General features: G+C 37.1%; 1 protein-coding gene across 1 annotated transcript in view; it reads left to right on the top strand.

Annotated features, from left to right (window-relative positions):
• The window catches only part of LOC122808552 (DNA topoisomerase 1-like), an 859,013-nt gene that overhangs the window by 95,042 nt on the left and 748,314 nt on the right, over positions 1 to 15,657 (top strand). The gene's annotated exons all lie outside the window — the stretch shown is intronic.

The following is a 15,657-nucleotide window of genomic DNA, read 5'->3' as shown; positions in this document are numbered from 1 at the left end:
GTATAATCGGCCACCCTTTGGTAAGGGCCTTATTGGTAGCTGATATTAGTGGTTGGTGGCAGCTGATGCTACCTTATAGAGTGTCAGAAAGGGGCGTAGCTGGAGAACCTATGTCAGCCTACCCCAGGAGTGTCTTTGTGTTTGTATATAACTCATATCTTAGTGTGTGTGTGTGTGAGCTATTTGGGCAGGGACACAAAGTACTGGTTGGACAGAGAGGGTGCTGGATGTGTTAGCTTGACCACTAGGCTGAGATCTGGACCCTATAGCTGTGCCAGTGGGGAGTCTTATTGGGGGTCTGGAGAGAAAGGGAGAAACCAGCCCCAGACTGACTGATCTCTGTGTGATCTTAAGGGAAATTGTGCTTTACTGTGTGTGTACTTGTTATCGCCCCAATGTTTACACCCCTCACTGGTGCTAGAGGTAAAGATTGAGGCTCCTGGATTACTGGGTCTGTGCAAGGACGTCGCACCTTTCTCAAAACGTCATAGTAAAATCCAAAAGACTGCCCTCATTGTGAAAACTGAGAAATGTGAAATGGCATTCCAGAAGTGATTTTTATATTATAGGGTAAAGGTAACGGTTTCTTAAGTATAGGTGGAGCATTTAGCACACACACACAGACACCACAGTTGTTGACACAAACCTAGGATTGACTGGCCGTAGTACATCCTAGAACCTTTGCTGGAAATATTAGCACCCTGATATATAGCATTTGTTTATTTTAATGAAGGTTGTTAACTAGAAAAAAAAACACGAACAAGGAGATTTTGCAGTAGGGCACTCTACCAGTCAGTATTTTTGTTGAATCAATAAATAGAAATAATAAAATGTTTGGTGTATTTTATCTGGCCTACTGGTAAAAGAATGTCAAAATGAATAAACTCTGCTCTGTGAATGTGCCTTTATTTTACTAAAGGAATTTTTGTTTTATCAACCTGCATTAGGCAGCGTAGACAACAGAATACTGGTTGTAATACAAAAACATGCTTCTTATGTGAGTAGTGGGTAAGGTAGAAAAGCATATTTATCTGTATGAGAAAATGTTTCTTAATGAGCAAAATTGCTAAATGGGAGAATGGCTTCTTTTGGTTGACGTTAGCACTAAAATAAGGGGTGCGTGTCTGTCTGTGTGTGTGTGTGTGTGTGTGTGTGTGTAGATATATTAGAAAGAGCATACAATAACTTTTAGACTTCAGATATCTTTGGGTGTTTATCATGCATTGCATAAGAATGCCAAGAAACTATTATACTTATGAATAGTACAGTGAGATAATTTTATGAAATTTTATGAAGACAATGTTCTCATGGTTAAAATTAGCCTCTTAAAGATTTCCAGTTCCTGATTTAACAATATATGTGTGGTATACAATTAGTGACTTGCACAATAAATGAAGCAAGTATTCAGCCTGAAATATTGCTAATGTCCTAAAATTTTCATTACTCTTGATACATGATTATAAAACCAACACTGCCAAGCAGACTTCTCAACTGTCCCTCTTTTGTAGGGACACCCCTGATGTTTCTCATTTTTTTTCCATTCCTCATAAAATTGGAAATCATTTTGAGAATTTTCTAATATAATAGTGCCATTATTTAAAATGTATCCTAATGTGTGGGGCCTTTTCCGTAGTTAATTTTTACTTTGTTCCAAATTATGTTGGTAAAAGTTGAAAGCTTTGCTGTCAAGTACCACAAGGTTCTCCTCAAAAATGTTTGTTTAAAAATATTAGAATGTTAAACCCTTAATATGAAGTATTATAGATTTGTCCTAACAAATGAAACTGATAAGAATGCTTAATAGTTTTAAATTTATTAAATCAGTTGTTTCAATAGCATTTATAGGTTCATAGGTTCATTTGTTTCAGCTTTCTACAAACACAAATATGTAAAATCCAGACAACATACCTGCTACTCAATGTATAATTTCTCCCGCGTTGACTTAATTGCTAATTTGATCACTTTTTTAATGTTTTCTAAAAATTTGCATAGCTTTTCCTGGTTCTTTGAACAGCTAAACATTACTATACTCTTCAAATCTTTTCTGACATTACAACTAAATAATCTTTGTACCACACATGATATACAGTGCTCATGCAGAGGATACTATAAGTATATCAAATAGTCTTTTTCTCTCACACCAGCAGTCATTTAGAATCTTGATTGCCACTGGTCCCATTGGCCTAAAATTTCCATCTTGTATTTTAAATCTGTATTTTCCCTATTTACTTCCTACCATTCAATCTTTTAACACTCATAGATATAACTTACTTTTACTTACACTCAAGCTCTTGTAAGTCATAGTGGAAAATGTTTCTTTTATAATTTACTCACTCATCAGACATTCGTTATCAACTTCCTTAGGTAAAGAACAGTATTTCTTTACACACTTTTTCCAGTCTATACTTTCTTGGCTCCCCGTGTGAATCCATCTTGCTAATATTGGACTATCAGTGTTTTCTCATTAGATATCTGAAATTATTTTCTTAAATACACTTTAGGAAATGAATCTGGGAACAGCAGAGATTTCCTTAATTCCTTTTGTATGCATCTTAATAAATTTGTATCTGTTACTTGACCACAATTCTACTGTAAACATGACCAGTCAGTATAGGTTACTGATTTTGCAAACAAATTCACTGGCATTCACCTCCAGTATAGCATCTCTTGTGAATCTGTTGTGCGTAATGCATTACTACATTTTTTTAAATGTCACATCCTGCCATGGCTCTCATGCAAAAATAATTCCTAAATTGGTCATACACTTTAGTTATTTGAGTCCCATTTATTATTACAATCATAGCTGCAGTAAAATATATCAGAGCACAAAGAATGATCCATGTTACAAAGACCAGCAATATCAACAAAATACATAGGAATAGAGAACTTTGAAAAATAGACTTCCCATTCCAAAATACTGAATGCTTTTTCCACACAGCTTGCTAAATTTGTAAAAAATTATGCCGCCTTAGACTGAAAATGGTCATTACAAGTTGATCATAGGAACCTTGAATGGAGAACTCCAAACATTTAATCAGTTGTGTATTAATAATGTAAATATCACTTTTAAACGTGTTTGCTTCCTAATTTATATGAATATGGTGTGCCCTAATATACATACTAACTCTGAATGACAAGTTTTCAGTTGTTTTTGTATTTAGATTGATCTTTTGATTAGTAGAATAGAATTTGGTTAAACCAAATAAGGAAACTAATATAATGACATTTTCATTATTCAGACTGAAGTTTAAGATCTCTGGAATTGCTTCTTGCCAAGTCAAGTTATCTTGGGTAATATTATATCATTTCAGTTTACCATTTATGAATTTCTAAATTCTCTGATCTTAGGAGAAAATCCAAAATATATTCAAACTGTTTGCTTCTTCTGCCTCACAAAATCTACTCTTATGAGAAAATGTGATGAATATATAACTTTCATAAAGGGGGTTGGGATATGTATTGAGATAAGTATAACATAATTTAGTAAATGGAAGTAATTCAATGAATAAATGCAAAATTTTCTAAAAAGAGTGCCCTAGATTTTAGAATACAAATGATATTGCCAGGTTTAAGCCTTATAATTAAAATATACATCTTAGAAATTTAATTAATTCAAAGCTTTTTAAAATGTTAATGCTGTACATACTTTTATTGAAATAATTGAAAAAATTGACTCTGTAGTAATGTTAGAGTAATAAATAACATTAAGGATTTACCTTATTTGCCTTCAGTCAGGAATAACACTTCAGGAAGTGCAAACAGAAATTTTATTTTTACAGCGCTGGGAGACTATCTTCATAAAGATACATAAACCAGTCTCAATGAACAAAGGAATCTGTATCTTTTATGCATTTGTTTATCACTCAGCCATGCAAGGTTTTTAAATTGACAGTAGTTGTAGCAAATCAATGACTTTAGAAATGTTCTCATTCTTGGTGATTCTCGCCTTGGACTTCACATGAACACATTCTTTTACATGACCCACTTGCTCTAAGGATTTTGTTTTCTGACCTTGGACATTTCATTTATCAGCAAACTTCCCAAACAACAACTCACTCTTAGCCTGGAGGAATCAGGATAACAAATTCCTTTTACACTAATAACATGCTTCTTCCTTCAACGCTTACCTTTCTCTGTTGCGCATTAAAAAGAATGCAGTTGAAACACAGCAGTAACTTCAATTTATGAAACTTTATTTTTCCACAGTCTTGCATACAAATTTGTTTCTAACAAGCATATTATAGAATCATTAATAAAACTGAAATGAATATACATTTTAATAAGACTGATCTTGTCTCATATCAGTCTCCCCCCTTTGACACTATCAGTGTCATACAATACATGTACGTCTTCTACTACTGTGATAGAATTTTCATTATCTGGTATGTGCAGTGGCATTTCAAGTGCAGGTGAGGTTAAACATCTTGTAATTACATCCTTCAAAATACAAAATGTTAAAATGATCAAAAATATAATAAAAAGTACAATCACAATACTTAGGACTATACTAATTCCTATGTTGCCAAAAACACTGCCCAACCATCCAAAAAGTGTCCATTGTTTTAATGTGCTGTCCAAATCCTTGGCCCTTTGCTCCATGAAATTTGCCAGTTTTTTCTGTTCATCATGATAGTCACTAATATATGAACAGCAACGACTTATGAGGGCACATGACCTGCCTTTTGCAGCAAGCATTATATCAAGTGTCAATCGATTTTGTAACCCCACAGTTTGCATTTCAGTCATTTCTCAATTTGCTATCCTGATGTGATGCAAAGTTCCATTAACTATTTCCTGAAGAATTTTAGCAAGCATGGTCATTTTGAGCATTGTCCTTTGCACTCCATATCCAGGAGTAAAGACTGAAAGTACTTGCTCTGCACAGCGGATTGCTGGCTTATTTCTCAGTCTACCTGCTGGAGCGTTTTAGAAATCTTAAAAGCAGGAGTAATGTAGCCCATAAAGCAACATCCAGACCAGTATGTAGGCAACCAGGGGTAAGCATAATCACCGTAGATGTAGTAACGGTCCTTTATCATACCCATGCCATGCCCCCAGTCATATCGTTCAAGTCCAGAGAGCCTAACACACTTTCATGCCTAGTGTCTTTACATCTGCTGGTTCCTACTGGTACAGTCCCATTTCTACCATAACGTGTCCCCATGATGTGTGGTTGCAAGTTGGAGAGGCAACCTTTGAGAAATCAGTCACATTTCACCAAGTTAGACTGATGTTACTAAGATCTTTTTCAAATGGCACCTGTGATGCAGGGATGAGAATCATCGGAATCCCTGTCTTAGAATGATGAGGTATATGCAAACACACCCAACAGTTTGTTACATTCAAGTCTGTAGCATATTGCCAAGGAAACAGCAAAAAACTGTTTTCTCTCTACCAGTTTGAGGAAACAGCAGGAAAAACAAAGCAAGGGTACCTGTTATCACCAGATTTATCATGGACTGTTACTGAAGTTGATTTCCTTCACTGGGCAGATGATTCACCTGTCAACCCTTGATCTCCCTCTGCTGGCTGGAATGATTTGTCTGGGATTCCCACATGGCAGGTTTTCTTGCAGTGAGATGAATGGATCCATGTTGGTAGTCCTGCACAGCAAACAGCAGTTCAGGCTTGTTAGCACCTGGAAAGGACCCTTCCACCTTGGACTTGTTTTTTCTCCGGAAAGTTTTGATGAAAACTCAGTCAGCCAGCTGCAGTTGATGACAAGGTTGATCAGGAGGTTGGGGGACAGCTGCTTTTGCAGCAAGATAATATTGTAAAATACAAAAAAGTTTGCAACAGTATAAAATCAAAGCATCATCTAACAAGGTTAAATCTGCATTTCCCACTGGAGGGGTAGCTGGAAGGGCCATGGGTTTCCCCATTAATATTTCATAATGACTCAACTTCCTGGTGGCATTCAGTGAGGCCCTCATGTTCATTAATGCTAAGGGGAGGGCTCGGGCCACTTTAAGTGAGTTTCAGCACAAATCTTTGAAATTTTATTGTTAAGGGTCCCATTTACCCTTTTCTACTAATCCAGATGACTGTGGATGGTTGAGATAGTGAAGACTCAACTTGGTATTAAATATTTTGCATAGCTCTTTCATTAATGAATTATTAAAATGTGTTCCCTGATCACTATTGATAGTACATGGTATACCAAAGCATGGTATGAAGTCCTACATGAGTTTCTTGACAACTGTGACTGAGTCAGCTTTAGGACATGTGTAAGCTTCCACCCATGCAGAAAACAGGGTCTATATCATATGAGCGAATCACACAAATTTTGAATGCTCATAATATCGAATGTACCAGACCTTAAAGTGCTTTTTCTGAGATTGCGGTACAGTGAACAGTAGGATATTTGCCCTTTCCTCTCTGTAGTGCTAAGTATCTCGAAGTTGTAATATATATTTAGCGGGGGGCACAGCCCCCCACAATAGGAAGTTCGAGGTCCAGTACATTCGATATTATGAGCGTTCACAATTTGTGCGATTCGCTCATATTGATATAGACCCCGGAAAACATGTACATCACCACCAAAATAAAGTTTAAGTTATGAGTCCTAGGCATCTGGATGAAGTCCAGCTGCACATTAACCAAAGGTCCCTAGGGTGGTGATAAACATGCAGTCTTGATGTTTGCATTTTTACTAACATTATACTCTTGACATAGAGCACAATTATTTACATACTGAAGTATCAAAGAGGAGACATGAGGGGCATACCAACTTCGGATAATTTGATTAAATAAAGCTGTCTTACCTGCATGATATGCCCTTACCAGGTATGGTAGCAAAGAGGCAGCCGCCACCAGTTGGCCGTCTGGATGTTGCCACAATCCATCAGTGGATTTAATGCACCTTTGAACTTTTCCCTGTGATACTACAGCTTGAAAGGCTGACAACTTTTCAAAATCAAACAGATCATTCTGTTGGAGTTTGTCATAGTTAACATCCACAGATTTTTTACAGTAATCTACTATGCTTGTTTAGCAGCTTGGTCTGCCAAATTATTGTCCTTTGTTACAATATCTATGCTCTTTCAGTGGGCACAACATTTGATTACAGACAGCCTCATAGGTAGCAAAAGTGCATTTAACTTATGTACCCTGAATTTTTAATTTGATTTCCTGAAGAGGTCAAAAACTCTGTTTCCCAAGTTGTCCAAAATCATGTACTACTCCAAAAGTATAACAGCCGTCTGTAAAAATATTGGCCACCTTGTCTTTGGCTAACTCACAAGCTTTTTGCAGAGCCACCAATTCAGCTATTTGAGCAGAATGAACACCCTCTAATCTTTGTTGCAACAGTATTGTGTCTTCGGTGTAAATGGATATCCCTGCAAATCAGTTGTCCTCTTTGATTTCTTCCACACAAGCAGTCCATGAACAGATTCATTTCAGCATTGGGTATAGGAGTGTCCTTTAAGTCCTTCCTAGGCGAAAGCAACTAGTTACATACACACAATCATGCTCTTCGCCATTCTCAGCAGTAGGCAACAGAGATGCAGGATTTAGAACGTGACAGCGGATCAGAGAAATAGATGGATCAGAAAGCAGCATAAGTTCATATTTAGTTAGATGTACAGTCAAGAGTGGTCGAGTTTTCATCTTAAGCAAAAGAGATGATACAGAGTGTGGGACAGTCACTGCAAGATTATGCCCAAGCACAAACGATTGTGCAAGATTAACTAAAATGGCAGCAGAGGCAACTGCCCTTAAACAGGGTGGAAATCCTGGGTTCATATTACGTTATCAAATTGTTAAAAGTACAAACGTCATATGGTCGAATCCATATGATCAAACTTTTAACAATTCGAAAATGTAAAAAAAAAACAAAATTACACAAAAAACAAACCTGACAGTTTTAAGCAGGGGGGCAAGCTCCCCTACACCCACCACACCCCCCGCTCTTTAAATATACCAACTCCAAGTTCACACTATAGTTCAGGAAAGGGAAATCTTCCCATTCCGCACTGCATGGAGATCTCCGTTGAAACGTTCAAACTGTTAAAAGTTCGATCATATAGGTTCAACCATATGACATTCTAACGTTTAACAATTCAACAACATATGTACCTGGAAATCCTTTTGCAACAGAATCAAGTGCTGTGCTATAATAAGCTAATAGGTGATAGCTGTACCTATGTTTCTGTGCAAGCGCGCCCTGTGCAAATCCATTTCTTTCATGACAAAATAATTTTTTCATAGTCTGGTAAACCCAAAGCTGGGGCATTATCTAAAGCTTGTTTTAAATTCTGAAATAAATTTTTCTCTTCACTTTTCCAAGGGAGAAAGCACCAGTGTATCCTGCTTTAAAAGATTTGTCAGAGGTTTAGCAATTTCTGCATAGTTAGGAATCCGCTGTCTGCAGTATCCTGTCATACCTAGGAAAGATCTAAGCTGTTGCTGAGTATTCAGATGGCAGGACCTTAGATATTTCATCAATATGAGATGGTAACACCTGTGTGCTACCATGAGATATTAAATGGCCAAGATACCGTACCTGAGGTGACCACAGTTGTAGTTTCTCTTTCGACACCTTGTGTCCCATTTCTGCAAGGATAGAAGATGCAGGGTGTCCTACTGACACTGCTGAAAGGAGTTTGATGCTACTAGTAAATCATCTACGTATTGTACTAACACAGACCCACCTGGGAATATAACATTTTCCAAATCTTTTTTTCAGAATTTGAGGAAATGGAGATTCGGTGTATCCTTGTGGTAACCGTGTCCAGGTATATTGCTGTCCCTGATAAGTAAAAGCAAACAGAAATTGACTCTTAGGGTGAATAGGTATAGAAAAGAATGCTGAACATAAATCTGTTATGGAAAAGTAATTAGCTGTAGGTGGTATGCTAATCAATATTGTTGCTGGATTTGGAACAGGAAAAGTAAGCAATACTGCATTTACAGCCCTTAAATCTTGTACATATCTATAAGTATCTTTTCCTGGCTTTTTCTCTGGGAAAATAAGAGTATTACAAGGGCTTTTAGCTGGTATGATTCCTTGCTATATCAGAGGTTTGATTCCCTGCTCTGCTTCTGGCTTTAGTGGATATTGTGGAACTCTAGGGAGAGGTTTTGATGGATCTTGTTTTACTTTTACTGGTTCTGCTGATTTCAGTATACCTACTTCATTTGCGTGTTTAGGCCATAAGTTGGCGGGTACCTGCTGTAGTAACTTTTCATCTGCCGGTATGCTTACGATAGGCTGTTCCTCAGCTTCTGCTAAAAGTAATATTTCCCCGTCTGATTCTGCCAGAACATCCAGGTACACCCCTTCTGGTGTACAGTAAATAGTACACCCCAGTTTGCACAGCAGATCTTTCCCAAGCAGATTTACTGATGCAGTAGTACTCAAAAGGAAAGAATGCCTCTCTTCCATCAGACCTAAATAAATGGGATAGGTTCTGAGACAGGATACGTAGCAGTTGCATTTGTTACTCCAACTGCCTTTACTTTATGCTTTGATACTGGTATTTGACTAGCCAAAGTAATTTTAACACTGACCTAGTGGCTCCAGTGTCCACCAGAAATGGAATTTTCCTTGAATTTACTTCCACCTTAACATACAGTCCATTTTGATCTATTGGCAGTAGAGGATTAAGATTGATTTTTGTTTTATTTCCCTGAACTAGTCAGTATGAGCCTTACTGACTCCTTCCAATGTGAGGAGGTGGTGGAGGAAAAGCTGCATTATTATAATTTGGTTGCCATTCAGTCCAAGTATCTTGGACTCCTTGCATTCACATGTGTGGGCATTCTCCTCTCCAATGTCCTGCTTCTCCACAACTGAAGCAAGACGAGTCAGACAAAGCAGGTGGGGCCCTGCCAGCTCATTGTTGCCAACCAGCTGCACTTCGTTCCCCTTGGCCAGAACTTTTACTAAATCCTCTAGCAATTCCTCTACCCCTTCCCCTGCTTCTGCCTCAACCCCTCGGGTTTTCCAGCTGCCTAATTTGTAACGTTAACAGCGTATTCTCGGTATCCTTTCTCCATTTTTCCTGATACTCTGTACAGTGATTTGCAGCACTTTTAAGTCCTTTCCCTGCCAGTCTATGAGCACTTGCTTTATTTGATTTTGCACAGGGGCTTGCAGGCCCTGCACAAAAGCTGCTGCAATAGCTGGCTTAGCTTGCTCTTTTGGGTCTGTTATTCCTGAATGTCTAGCAAATACTGTTTTAAGGTGACTCAAGTAGTCTGCAGGGGATTCCTCTTTATCTTGTTGACATGCCTGCATTTTAGACCAGTGAGTCCTAACTTGACAAACATCCATAATTTTGTTTAACAATGCTGTCCTTTTATCTATTAATGCATTCCCTGTGAGAGTAAAATCCATTATCGCAGCAATTTCCAGTAACTGTTTCCTTATTTCATCTGAAGTAACTACCGTAACCAGCTGATATAAATCTGTAAAATTAAGATTGTAGCATTCTATTGTAGTTTTTAATTCCTCCATAAACTGTAATGGATCTTCCTTAATATTTGGAAAACTTTTAGACATAGTATGCAAATCTGCAGGTGTCCAAGAATAATGAACAAGCTCTCTCTCATTAGCCCCCAGAATTTCCCTGAGAGGTGCCAAAAGATCCACCCCAGAGGCTACAATCCCTGGTTGTACCCTGTCATGTGAGCATGTGTTATGAGCTACAGGAGTATTAAATGATAATGCCCCTGTTGGAGAAGTAGATGCTATTTCAGAAGGACAGGAAGAACCCCCCCCGATACTGCAGAAGCCTCTTCAGAAGATGATTTAACAGGGGAACTAGTCTGAGATGTAACAGTATCATGCTGACTAGGTGTCCAATGGACAGTTGACCAAAAGGTAGGGGTCTGAGAAACAGCAGAATCTTGTACAGGAGGTGCAAATGAGGGTGGGGGTGTAATAGCTACTGGAGGATCATCATCCTCTTCAGAAGTTTCTGCTTTTTGACCTTCCTCAGTTTGTTCCAAACCTGCTAAGACAGGATAAAGGGATCCCTTTTTACTGGTCTGTGCTGCCTTCTTAACCTCTTTTACCTGTTGCAACATTTTTTTATTAGCATCCTACAACCAGCTTAATGCCGACTCCATTTCCTTTTTTCAGTGCTTCAGTGTACCAAGAATAAAATATTACCATTTGTTCCCCACTTACTTTTCTTTTCTTTTCTTCCAAAATGCCTTTCAATGTCATTAGTTTAGTCCTATCATAATCCACCAAGAAGCCTGTTATTGACACAACACCAGAAACCAAATCGGCAAAAGCAGCAATCAGAGGCAAACTGGAATGAATGGATGCAGAAATAGCGTAACAAATTTTAATTCACCGCTTGTCCAAAGACTTCATCAGAATAAAGAAATATCAGTAAAACAAGTTTAAATACATTCAAATTAATTGAACAATTAGATACCTAATAGCAAACAATAAAAATTAGTACTTCAATTAAAAAAAGAGGTAACAACATTATTCCTTTTATGGAGATGTAACTTCCTGTTTTTCAAAAAGCATTTGATGTTAACAGCTTCGTTTATGCCTGGATGTTTATCAGCTCTTAGTTTCATCTGCCAAAAAGTTTCTCTTTGTAGTATATAGTTTTTAAAATCCCCCCTCTCATGTCACTCTGACAAACTTCTAATATAGAAAATAAGAATTTTTTAAAATTATGACAAGTAGTGGAATGCTTATACAAAGCACTAGTTAAATCTTTCTTTTTTATATCGTAAAGATGTTCTTTAATACGAGTTTTAAGACCCCTACTGGTCATTCCCACATAAAAAGCAGGACAAGCACTGCATAAACTGATGTATATTACGCCACTAGTGTCACAGTTGACATTGTTAGGTACGGTTAAAATTCTATTGTGAGATTCTATACTTATGTAGGGTCCCACAGAAATGTACCTACATATTTTGCAGTTATAACAACACTGCATGCCTTTTTTAATGATAGTCTTGTTGTCATTGTAACTGTTCTTAAACTCCAACATTTTTTTCAAATTGCGAGTATTTCTAGACACAAAAACAGGTTGATCACCAACTACCTTAGATAAATCCAAGTTTCCCCTAATCACTGACCAGTTCTTCCTAACTAAATTTTGTATATGTGTAACGTCACTACTCATTTCAATGGAACAAACCAAGTTGGTATTCAGTTTGCCCTTGTTAATGGTGTTGACTAGAGTAGTGTTGTTGTTAGTCTCCAATCTACTTGAATAATCGAACAAAGCTGGATACTGTGTTGTTCGTCTATTCAAAATGTCTTTACTGGTATTAACCAGTATTGATCTATGATACCCTCTATCCATAAAAAGAGAAATAATAAAATCGAACTCATCCATTAAATCAGTTAATTTAGAGGTCATCCGACAAGCTCTGATGAACTGGCCCCTAGGGATGTTGTTAATGATATGTCTAGGATGGTTACTAGAGAAATGAAGGTACCCGTTTGTGAAAGTCTCCTTTCGAAAAATGGTACTGTGGAATCGATTTTCAGTATCATCCCACTTTAAGCAAACATCTAGAAAATTGACTTTAAGACCAACAACTCCTTTCACAAATTTTAAATAGCTAGAAAAGGTGTTAACCTCAGTAACAAATGCTTCAACTGTGTCATGATTACCATCAATAATGAAGAACAAATCGTCAATAAACCTGCAATAAAACAAGATGTTATACTTCTGATTAAGAGAGGGAATAAATTCTTGCTCCCACCATGCCATGACAATGTTGGCATATGCCGGAGCAGCTGGGGAGCCCATGGCCACACCCCACTTTTGCCTGTAGTATGTTTTACCAAACGGGAAAAAATTGTTGTCTAATATAATTTCCAAAAAATTACATATGGTGGCAATAGCATTGCTGGTAAATCCAGTGTGGTTATGATGTAAAAAACTTCTGACTGCCTCAATTCCCTCGTGATGAGGAATGCAGGTATACAATGATATAACATCTATTGTAAAAACGATGTGCCTATTAGGGTCAAAAGGATTTACCTGGAAATGTTTATTCAATTTAATCAGAAAATCCCAAGAGTCCTTAATAAATGAATCATAATGATGTAATATTGATCTAAGGGCACCATCAATAATGATAGAAATTCCTTCTGTGATGGAATGGGGTGAAGACACGATAGGCCTAAACGGTGGGTTTTCAGGGTTTTTGTGGGTCTTTGGTATTCCAAAAATGACCCCAATTCTGGGGTCCTCCACCACACAGAAGTCGTAAACCTCTGTACTGATGTCACCTGACATGAGTGCATCGTAAAGGAGAGAGTGGATAAACCGTTGTCTCCTTAGAATTTCAAATAAGGGAATAACTTCATATTCATCACAATTGTTTAAAATGTCTAACATTTTAATGTTATAAGAATCCTGTCTCATTACTACAATATTACCCCCTTTATCACTCTTCATATATCTAAATTCCTTATTCAGAATCTGTAAGTTGTGTAAGGCTTTCCTTTCATCTTTATCTAAGTTGTTCATGCGCCTACACTTATGTTCCAGTAAATTGGTAACATCCTGTATACATAAATCTTCAAACACTCTAATTGTGTGCTGTAGTTTAGGTGTAAAAAATGATGGTTTAAAAAGAACTTTATCAGTAGTTGAAATATCCTGCATAATGTATGCCAGGTTTAACTTCCTGGTGTATTTCTTGATGTCTAGTATGGTATTACCAATATTAGCTCTATTACTTGGAACAAAATTTAAGCCATAATGCAAAACTTTCAATTCACAGTCAGTAAACAAATGCCCACTTAAATTTATTACACTGAAATGTTCATAGTCTTTGTTCAGGTCTCGTCGCCCGAGGAGTTCGACCCCAAGAAGGTGCGACTTCTGGTGAGAATGCTCGTCTTGTTCGAATAGTTCCTCCTTTGAAAAAAAGGATTAACATGGGAATGAGATTTAGTCTTAGTAGTCGTAGTGGATCTGTCCTTGTCGGAAACAGAGCTGTCAGTCTTGTCATTGCTGTCGAGTTCAGTGGATTCTGTGACAGTAACTCTAGCCTCTGCATTAGGAGGATGACAAATTGCATTAGGAGGATGAGAAATACTAACCGGTGAAGTAGAATCTAAAATAATTTTGTCAGAATGTGTAGTCTCCTTCACGTTAGTAGCTTCAAAAAAGGCACCAGTATTAAATACATGCCTACTCTTTGAAGTAGGAATTTGATGTTGAAAATGATTTCTTTTAAAGGAACCAACAAAGTCATGATAGGCAGTTTTGTTCTCGTAAGAAGAAATGTCCCTTACTAGCTTCGCCTGCTTTCTATTAATGACATCGGTACAATGCTGTTCAACTTCGTTTGATAGTTTATAAAATAAGTCATCAAATGAATGCTCAGTTAGTTTCTCCCTAAAATAAGATTCTATAGCTGTTATCTCGTCCTTAAGACAACTCATTTTGACGATATTATTATCCACTAATAATTCCAAAAACTTTATACCAGCGTCATTAAAAAAACAAACCAACTTGTCAAAGAATGGTTGCCCAATAAACACCCCGTTAGGACATTTAAAAAACCGGAGCCCTTTCGGCACTATATTCAGTTCAATACACTTCCTAAAATAACAGTTTTCAAACTCTAAGGACCGGTACCTTTTTAGAAGTTTCAGCAAAGTGTCGCGTTTGCGGTTATACTCCTCACTATTCAGTCCTTGACCGGGTTGGTTGAAATGACAAAAGGGATTGTTCACAGGTTTAAAAAAAATGGTTGGTGTTCTTATAACTAGGTAAACCTCGACGAGGTTCGTTTGTAGATTTGTTGACGCTGAATGGTTCACCGGAAACAGGAATATTATGAAGATCTATGATGGTTTCCATTTCACGAAATGGTTCAACCGGACTAGAAACATGAGACAAACTTTCTCTTTCAGATGCTCTTGCCACCAAAAACTTGAGCGAATTTTGTATATCTATTAAGGTGGTAACTAACAAACCGTTGATGTTACATCCGTCAGAACTTGGCGTCGGATGTAATGTCATGTTCAGTAAGGAGTCCTCCGCTGCTTCAGCCAAAAAAAGGCAAATAAAAACAAATAATCCACCAAGAAGCCTGTTATTGACACAACACCAGAAACCAAATCGGCAAAAGCAGCAATCAGAGGCAAACTGGAATGAATGGATGCAGAAATAGCGTAACAAATTTTAATTCACCGCTTTCGTCCAAAGACTTCATCAGAATAAAGAAATATCAGTAAAACAAGTTTAAATACATTCAAATTAATTGAACAATTAGATACCTAATAGCAAACAATAAAAATTAGTACTAAAATTAAAAAAAGAGGTAACAACATCATTCCTTTTATGGAGATGTAACTTCCTGTTTTTCAAAAAGCATTTGATGTTGACAGCTTCGTTTATGCCTGATACTTGGTTTGTTCCATTGAAATGAGTAATGACGTTACACATATACAAAATTTAGTTAGGAAGAACTGGTCAGTGATTAGGGGAAACTTGGATTTATCTAAGGTAGTTGGTGATCAACCTGTTTTTGTGTCTAGAAATACTCGCAATTTGAAAAAAATGTTGGAGTTTAAGAACAGTTACAATGACAACAAGACTATCATTAAAAAAGGCATGCAGTGTTGTTATAACTGCAAAATATGTAGGTACATTTCTGTGGGACCCTACATAAGTATAGAATCTCACAATAGAATTTTAACCGTAC

Source organism: Protopterus annectens, chromosome 8.part0 (genome assembly GCF_019279795.1).
Source record: "Protopterus annectens isolate FY-2018-M chromosome 8.part0, PAN1.0, whole genome shotgun sequence".
NCBI lineage: Eukaryota > Metazoa > Chordata > Ceratodontiformes > Protopteridae > Protopterus > Protopterus annectens.
This window is presented reverse-complemented; position numbering and strand designations above follow the sequence as displayed.